Source organism: Gracilinanus agilis, chromosome 3, assembly GCF_016433145.1.
Source record: "Gracilinanus agilis isolate LMUSP501 chromosome 3, AgileGrace, whole genome shotgun sequence".
Classification (NCBI taxonomy): Eukaryota; Metazoa; Chordata; class Mammalia; order Didelphimorphia; family Didelphidae; genus Gracilinanus; species Gracilinanus agilis.
Genome location: NC_058132.1, coordinates 342,482,667 through 342,489,647, shown reverse-complemented (window position 1 = coordinate 342,489,647; position 6,981 = coordinate 342,482,667).

Below are 6,981 nucleotides of genomic sequence, written 5' to 3'. Positions count from 1 at the left end.
TCATGTAACCATGTTAAAAATGAATATTAATAAATGTAAAAAAAAAAAAAGATGGGGTGAAATAATTTTCCCGTTGAAAACAACTTAAAAGGCAGGGACATACACACACAAAGAAGGCAGGCACAAAAGATCCAGTGCACTGAGAATGAAATATAGTGCAAAGAAGCATGCCAAGGCAGGCCCCACAATAACAACAGGCCTTGAGGACAGATAAATCAGCAATAAAGGCTTCCAGAGCATGGATGGTAAGGGGTGAGTTGAACAGCTGCTCAGAAAGAGATTACAGAGATCTCTCTGCTGGCTCTGAATGCAAGACTCCTATTGCACTGCCCACATACAGATCCAGATCACAGTCCTGGAGCACAGACTGAAAGTAAAGAGGAACTCTAGCACATGCTAGTGCTTATGGCCACAGGGGGATGCTTGTAGTTACTCACAGACCAGAGGAGGCTAGGAGAGGATTGCATACACTTCTCCTTACATCATATTACCTTGGAAAAACTAAAAGCAGATAAATCTGATCCCCATGACTCACTTTGAAGGCACATGCACAAAAAATCTGAATAGTGCTTAGAACAGTGCTCCCTTCACTATAGTTACAGAACCCAAATTTAATAGTTTTTTAAATTAAAAGAAAAGAAAAAAGCTAGAAAATGAGCAAACAGACAAACAAAAAAAGAAGCAACATAGAAAATTATTTTGGTGACAAGGTAGATTCAAACTTAAAAGAAGACAGCAAAGTCAATATTGCTGCATACAAAGCCTCCAAGAAAAAATATGAATTGCTCTCAAGCCCAGAAAGAATTAATGGAGCTCAAAAAGGATTTTAAAAATGAAATGAGAGGTAGAGAAAATTGGGAAAATAAATGAGTGAAACAAGAAAATCACGAAAAAAAATCAACAGCTTGGTAAAGGAGGCACGAAAAAATACTGAAGAAATTAACACCATAAAAAAACAGAATAACCCAATTGGCAAAAGAGGCACAGAAATCTAATGATGAGAAGAACTTGTTAAAAAGTTGAATGGCCAAATGGAAAAAAGATATACAAAAATTCACTAAAGAGAAAAAACTTCCTAAAAGGTAGAATTGGCCATATGGGGGGAAAAAGATACACAAAAGGAAAAGAACTTTCTAAAAAGTATAATTGTTTTTTTAATAACCCTTACCTTCCATCTTAGGTTCTAGGGTAGGAGAGCAATAAAGCTAGGCAATGAGTATTAAGTGACTTGCCCATAGTCATACAGGTAGGAAATGTCTGAGGCCAGATTTGAACCTAGGACCTCCCATCTCCAGGACTGGCTCTCAAAGGTACAAAAGCTCACTCAAGAAAATCATGCCTTAAAAATTAGAATTAGGCAAATGGAAGCTAATGACTCCATCAAGAAACAAAGTCAAAAGAATGAAAAAATAGAAGAAAAATATCTTATGGGAAAAACAAGTGACCCAGAAATAAATCTAGAAAAGATAATCTAAGAATTATTGGACTATCTGAAAGCCATGAGCCAAAAAAGAGAGCTTTGACATCATCTTTCAAGAAATTATCAAGGATACATTATGGTATAATTGAATGTAATAGACTTTCCTACTAGCAGCAATGACAACCCAGAGGAACTTATGAGAAAGAATGTTATCCACATCCAGAGAAGGAACTGTGGGAATAGAAACGCAGAAGAAAAACATATGATTGATCACATAGTTTGATAGGGTTATGATTAGAGTTTTGATGTAGATCACTCTACTGCAAATATAAATAACATGGAAATAGGTTTTGAACAGTGATGCATGTATAACCCAGTGAAATTGCTTGTCAGCTCCAGGAAGGAGGAGGGAATCATGAATCATATTCTAAATTTAAAAAAAAAGAAAAAAGAAATTGTCAAGGAAAACTGCACTGATAGTCTAGAACGAGAGGAAAAAATAGAAATTGAAAGAATCCATCAATCACCTCCTGAAAGAGATTCCAAAAAGATAACTCCCAAGAATATTATAGCCAAATTCTAGAACTCTCAGGTCAAGCAGAAAATATTGCAAGCAGCCAAAAAGAAAAAATTCAAATATCGTGGAGCCACCCTGAGGATGGCACAAAATCTAGTAGCTTTTACAGTAAAGGATCAGAGGGCCTGAAACATTGTATTCCAGAGGGTAAAAGAATTAAGACTTCAACCGAAAATCACTTACCCCAAAACACTGAGCATAATCTCTCAAAGGAAAAAAATGGATATTCAATGAAATAAAGAACTTTCAAATATTCCTGATAAAAAGAACAGAACTGAATGGAAAAGATGACTTTCAAATACAAGACTCAAGAGAATCATGAAAAGGTAAGCAAGAAAAATCAAAAGATATTCAATAAGGTTAAAGTGTGTACATACCTATATGGAAAGATGATTCTTATAACTTCTAAGAACTTTATCATTATCACGGCAGTCAGGAATAGACATAGACAGAAGGCAAGGATGAGGTAAATATGATGGGATGACATAAAAAATAAAATTAAGGCATGAGAAAGAGGAATGAATTGGGAGAAGGGGAAAAGGTGAAAATAGAGTAGAATAAATTATTGCACATAAAAGAAGCATGAAAGAGCTTTTACAGTGGTGGGGAAGATGGAGCAGTTAGGGAGGAGAGCATGTGAACTTTACCCTCATTAGAATTGATTCAATTAGGGAAGAACACACAATCAATTGCATATAGAAATTTATGTTACCATATAGGAAAAATAGGAGGGAAAGAGGATAAGAGAAGAGGGGTGAGGCTCAAACAAGGGCAAATTGAGGGGATGTGGTGGTCAGAAACTAAATGGGGGAAACATGATAGAAAGTAATATAATTTCATAATTATGCAAACAATTTTTATAAGTCTCTCTAAATAAAGGCCTCATTTCTCAAAAACATGGAAAAATTGGGGCAGTTGGGTGGCTCAGTGGATTGTGAGAGCCAGGTCTTGAAACAGAAGGTCCTAGGTTCAAATCTTGTCTCAGATACTTCGTAGCTGTGTGACCCTGGGCAAGTCAATTAACCCCTATTACCCAGCCCTTACCATTCTTCTGCCTTGGAACCAATATACAATATTAATTCTAAGACAGAAGGTAAGGGTTTAAAAAAAATAGAAAAATGACTCAAATGTATAATAATACAAGTTATTCCCCAGTTGATAAATTCAGAGGATATGAACAAGTAGATCTCGAGTAATTAAAGTTCTCTATAATCATGTGAAAAAAAAATTCTCTGTACTCTTAGAGAAATGCAAATTAAAACAACTGAGGTACCACCCCAAACCTATCAGATTGGCTATTATGGCTCTATGTCATAGACAGAATAACAGAAAATGACAAAACTTGGTGGGGATGTGGGAAAAATGAGACACTAATTCGCTGTTGGGGGAGTTATGAACTGATTCAACCATTCTCCAATTTGGACCTATATCCCAAAGGCTATAAAAGAATGCACACATACCCTTTGACACAGCAATACCATTACTAGATTTGTATCTCAAAGATTAAAAAAACAAAAAGGGGAAGGACTTACACATCCAGAAAGATTTAAAGCAGCTCTTTTTGTGGGGGCAAAAAAATTTAGAAAGTGAGGGGACACCCATCAATTGGGCAATGGTTGAGTAAGTTATAGTAATAGGATTATAATGGAATACTATTATGCTTTAAGAAATGACAAACAGGAAAAACCAGGAAAGACTTACATGAACTGAAGCATAGTGAAATAAGCCGAACCAGTAGATCATTGTACATAGTGACAGGAACATTATACAATGAACAACCATGAATAACTTAGCTATTTTCAGCAATACAATGATCTAAAACAACCCTGAAAGACAAATGATAAAAAAATGCCATCTGCTTACAAAGAAAAGAACTAATGGAGTTTGGATTCAGACCAAAGCAACCTGTTTTCACTTTAATTTTTTTTGTTCTGATTTCCTTTCACAAAAGGATTAATATGGAAAAATATCTTACATGATTACACATGTAGAATCTAGATGAGATTGCTTGCTACCTCAGTGGGGCGGGGGAAGGAGAAAAAGAATTCAAGATTCAAAATTCTTTTTAAAAAATGTTGGAAACTGTTTACATGTTAATTAAGGAGAAATAAAAAAAAAGCTAAAGTATTATTTTAAGTTTTTCTTTTACACACATTTTAGGTAATTAATTTTAAGAAAAGGGACAGTTTATAAGATAGAATACTAGACTGCCCAATTGGTAACTGCCTCAGATTACCCAGGGTCATTCCTGAAGACAGACCAGAAGGCCCATTAGTTGAGAGAACTTGCCCAGAAGTGAAGATGTGGAGTGTTGTGATTGACAACTAGGACACTTGATGATCAATACTGAGAGCCCTATCCAGGGTAATTTGGAAGCTCTCAATGTCCAGGTGATGTTTCACAGTTCTTATTCTGTTCTATCTAAGCAGATGCCAAAACTTGTTATACTTCCAAATATTTCCGTCCTACTCCACCCTCCCATACAGCAACCACACTATTTCAAGTCCTTATCACCTCCCACTAGCATTAAATAGACTGGTTTTCCTACTTCCCAGGTTTTCCCCTCAATAGTCAATTGCCCACTCATCTGCAAAAATAATCTTCCCAAAGTGCAGGCTATTATTCTCCTTTAAAATCTTTGTTGGGGTGTGGGAGGGAAGGGGTAGGGGGAAACTAGGTAGCTCAGTGGATTGAGAGCCAGGCCTAGAAACAAATCTGACCTCAGATACTTCCTATATGACTCTGGGCAAGTCACTTAACTTCCACTGCTTAGCCCTTACTACTCTTTTGCCTTGGAATCAATACATTGCACTGATTCTAAGATGGAAGGTAAGGGTTTTAAAAAAGCCCTTCAACTCCATTCTTCTAAGGAAGAGTACAAACTTTAGTTCATCAATTAAGGCTGTTCAGTTAAGTTCAACTTATCTTTCTGGGAACCTAGAGTCCTACTACTGTTTGCTTTACCACCTCTTTACTTTAGCTAAAAGATTAACTATTTTCTAATCCTGGCATTCCATTTTCTACAAATTTACATAGGTTGCTGACATGCCTATAATTTACCTCATAGTTCTTTTTCTCTAGTCTTTGCCTCCCAAGGTATCAATTCCTCCAGTCTTCTGTACTCTCCCCAGTATTAGTTTCTCTTTAGATTACTTTGTGTACTTTATTGTTCTTGCAGTACAAGCCTTTTAAGGTCATAGATCTATTTTCTTTTGTCTTTGTATCTCTGGCAGATGGTAGGTAGGATCCATTTGGGTTAGGACCATAATCTAAATCTGGGATTTCAGAGACCATCGACTCCAATCCTTCATTTGAAACAAATAACAAAACTGAAGCCCAGGGAAGTGAAATGACAAGCTTAAAGCCAAGCAGAGAGTAAAGGCTAGAAGTGGTATTTAAACCCTGGTCCTAATTCCAGAGCCAAAGCTCTTTCTATCATGCTACAATTGTCCATGACTTTTGATATCTAATACCAGAGATTCATAGGATCATAGATTTATAGCTGAAGTAGTCTCAGAGGCTGAGACCAATATCCTAATTTTAGGGGAAGGAACTGAAGCAGAAAAAGGTTACTTGCCCAATATCAGATAATTGATCTAATTATCTAAGAAAGCATTTTAACTTAGGTCTTCCTGACCTCAAGCCTAGGGCTCTCCCCATGGCGCCACCTAGAGGCCTTATATACTCTCTTGGAAGCATTACTTCCCTTCAATCACATAAACTCCCCTCACAACCTAAATTTTACTATTTCCTTAACACTGAAAGTCACAGCAAGAACCACCAAAACAGAACAATTTCTAAATCTATTTTAAAAAGGCAATATTACAGTAGAAAACTCAGTTGTCAGCAAAACAAAAGGGAGTATCACAGAGCAAAAGTGTCAAATTCTGCCAGAACTAGATTAAAATGTAATTGGGTATTTTTAAAAAAAGCATAGTACAGCATAGATAATGTTAATCTGTGGTTTTCTAAGTCAATATGCAGTGGCAGAGATATGTTCCTATTTGAATTTGATACCACAGTAGAAAGAAAGAACCTGCATGTGAAATCTGAGAACACAAGTTTGAAATGAAACCTTGCTATTCACTAGTTCCAGGTTCACCATTCCTTTTGAAGAGGACCAATGATGTCTCACTCTCTCTTCCAGTCATACAAGTCCACTATCGATGGCCTGGGATGCAATGGATGACCTTGACATTCTCCATGCCTCACCAAGCTCCAGTACTACACAGCACCTGCTTTAGCAGCCTTCATGGCTACTGGAAAAAACTGTTTTCATTTGTCTATTCCACTGGGGTAAGTTTTCACGTATTTGGGGTAGACATCCTCCTAATTCTGTTATTAGTTAGGTACGTTAGTTAACTTCCAACCTGGTTCAGACTGCCTGAAGAGGTTTGCTGCGGTATGGCTGCTGTATATATATATATACACACACACACACACTATAATTTCTTGGATCCACAGGTAAGAGTTGACACTAGAGGTAGATGAGGTTACTCAGGGAGGACTAGCACCTATGGTGTGAGGGCCTGTCAAGGAGCCCATTTCAGGGCTGCTTATCTGCCTACTCATTGGCAGTGTCCTACAGAAGTCACTTATAGCCTCTCAAGGCCCGTTTCCCTATAAAAATTCTCTATTGAGTTGGTCTAATAATAGCTGACTTTTATATAGCACGATGAAATGAAGAAACAGAGAATTTAAATACTCTATCCAAAGTTCACTGCAAGTAAGTATCAGGTATACTCTAATTGGATTTAATGATCTTAAAGACCTGCAAGCCTCAACATTCTGTAATTTGAGTTTTCCAGGACTACTTTAAATTCCTTTATATTAATGACCAACAAATCCTTACAAAAATAAAAAGATAAACTAATACATCAGGTAAAACCTAACTCTTAAAATACCAAAGATATTCAACATTCCAACCTACTAACCATTTCCCCACAGAAGTTATAACACAAGTGACTGGGATGGGAAAGGAATA